The following is a 2500-nucleotide window of genomic DNA, read 5'->3' as shown; positions in this document are numbered from 1 at the left end:
TTCCACCAACAACACTATATCGTCTGCATAGCCGATAATCCTTGCACCTTCCACCATTGCAACTCGTAGGACTCCGTCGTACATGAGGTTCCATAACGTTGGGCCAAGTACCGAGCCTTGAGGTACACCCGATGTGACTGCAATCTCTGCCGGTCCATCTGTGGTATCATACATCAGCACACGATTCCTAAAATAATCACCAATGATATCATAAAGATATTTAGGAGTGTTAATTCTCTGTAAAGCATTTGCAATCGCCAACCACGAAGCACTGTTAAAAGCATTAGTAACATCTAATGTAACAACTGCACAATACCGTCCGCTGTATCTGTTTCTACTTCTAGCTACCGAAACAATGTCCACTACCCGTTGAATCGCATCAACCGTTGATCGACGACTTCTGAAACCAAATTGGTCGTCAGACAGTCCGTTGACCTCCTCGATGTGTGCATTTAACCGTTGCACTATGATGCGTTCTAAACCTTTGCCTGCCCCGTCTAGTAGACAAATGGGGCGAACTGAACCCGGTTCCCCTGGTGGTTTGTTCGGCTTCGGTATTAACACCAACCTCTGCCTTTTCCACTCATCTGGGAACTTCGCGTTCTCTAAACAACCCTGGTAAACCCTGCAAAATGCATCGGTTGCAGTCGACATACCAACTTTCAGCGCCTCATTCGGGATACCATCTGGTCCCGGCGCCTTCTTGTTGGGTAGTCTCCTGGCAACCGCAAGAATCTCATCATTAGTTACCCTTTCAAACTCTCGTGGCTGATCGATACGATATTCAGGCCACACCGTGTTTGGGTGAGTAGGAAAAAGCTCGCTCACCACTTCCCTAAACTCGTCCAATGTCATGGTTCGGGGTCCAATCGAACCCTCGGCCACTTTCTTGAACGTATGATATACAATACCGAATGATGCGTTGTTCGCTGTTCCCAGGAACTCTTTCCACTTCCTCTGTCGGGTATGCTTGATCAATCGCTTGAGGGCATTCCGTGCCACCTTGAACTCGTCCCTAAAAGAAGAATAGAGATCAGTATTGAATGCTCTTTGCGCTAATCGATCGCGGTGTTTGCACTCTTTGCGAAGTGCCTCGATCTCTAGCGTCCACCAAAATGCACTCTTGTTAGGAGTGTACCTCTTACGCTTAGTCATCGTCGCATTACACGCCGTGACAAGTATACGCATTAAGTCTTCGCTTGTTGTGACCTCGGTCTCAAAAGCGGCTTGCATCATAACTTCAAATATATCTTTGCTAAAATACTTGATGCTCCATCCCGTTATGGGTCGGGACAAGTTACGCACGCTTTGCGTCTCAAGATCTATTCGTATTGCACGATGATCAGAGTTCATATAGCTAGATAACACCTCCCACTTAAATGATCTTGCAACTGTTCTGCTCGCAAAAGTAAGATCAACTACTGACGTGCGCCCTGGTCCAACATAAGTTGGGGTGCTGCCGTCGTTCAATAAAATTGCGTCAATCTGCGCAAAGGTTGATAAGACCAACTCACCTCTTCGTTTCTGGATTTCTCCACGCTCGCCAAGTTGGTTGTTCCAACTTGCTGACCAAGCGTTGAAGTCCCCCCCGATAACGAATTTGTGGATACCGGTTACGGCCATTACCGTGTTATCCAACATGTTCTGGAACTCTTCCATACTAAATCTAGGTGGCGCGTAAACGCTAACCACTCGCATATCGCCTATGTCAACTATCATTAAACCCTTCAGAGCCTTACTGACTACCTTAACTGGTAAGTCCGCGTTAACCACTACCGCTGCTGTGTTATCGTCATTGCGTAACACTTTGACGTTGGTTGTTGCCAGATACGGATCTGCAATCAACACTATTTCCGCAGATTCTTCCCTAATCGTTTGCCACATTAACTGAAATGCAGCATAACAATGATTCTGGTTATGTTGTAGCAACCTAACCATTATGATCTAATCGTTCGCCTACGGGGACACATGTAACTGCCCGTTGCGTGAGGGTTCTGTGACCTCGTACCGCAATCCAAACACTTAACAGAGTTGGTACAAGCTTGCTTCTTGTGTCCACTCAAACCGCATTTCCAGCACAGATTACTTCTGTCTGGTTCCCTACAATGGTAGCTCGTATGGCCTACCTTCCAACACTTATAGCATTTCTGCTCTTCCATAACCTCGCGGATATGGCATATCGACCAACCAACTTTCAGCTTTCCCAAATTCAGGAAGCTTTGAAAGTCTGGCAGCGATACGTTGATCCGTGCCCACTGCGTACCGGCCGCGCGGCCTTTCTTCATTTTGATACGATCTATTTCGATCTCGATGTTGAGCTGTGCTTTGACAGACTCCGCAACCTCCTCAGGGGTGGTAATTTCATCGAGATGCATGATCTCAATCATTTTAGAAGGAGCTAGCGTTCTCACTGACGCCTTGCCCTTCACCGCTTCCTTAACCTTTGGGGCAATTGCACTTGCAGAACTACCCTGCTTCAATTCTAGCAACATGCCTCCAT

General features: G+C 47.0%; 1 pseudogene; it reads right to left on the bottom strand.

Moving 5' to 3' along the window:
• Window positions 1-2500, bottom strand: part of LOC133394417 (large subunit ribosomal RNA) — a 9186-nt pseudogene that overhangs the window by 2846 nt on the left and 3840 nt on the right.

Source organism: Anopheles gambiae (genome assembly GCF_943734735.2).
Source record: "Anopheles gambiae chromosome X unlocalized genomic scaffold, idAnoGambNW_F1_1 X_unloc_13, whole genome shotgun sequence".
Taxonomy (NCBI): Eukaryota; Metazoa; Arthropoda; class Insecta; order Diptera; family Culicidae; genus Anopheles; species Anopheles gambiae.
The sequence above is the reverse complement of the archived record's forward strand: the minus strand, read 5'-3'. Positions and strand labels throughout refer to the sequence as shown.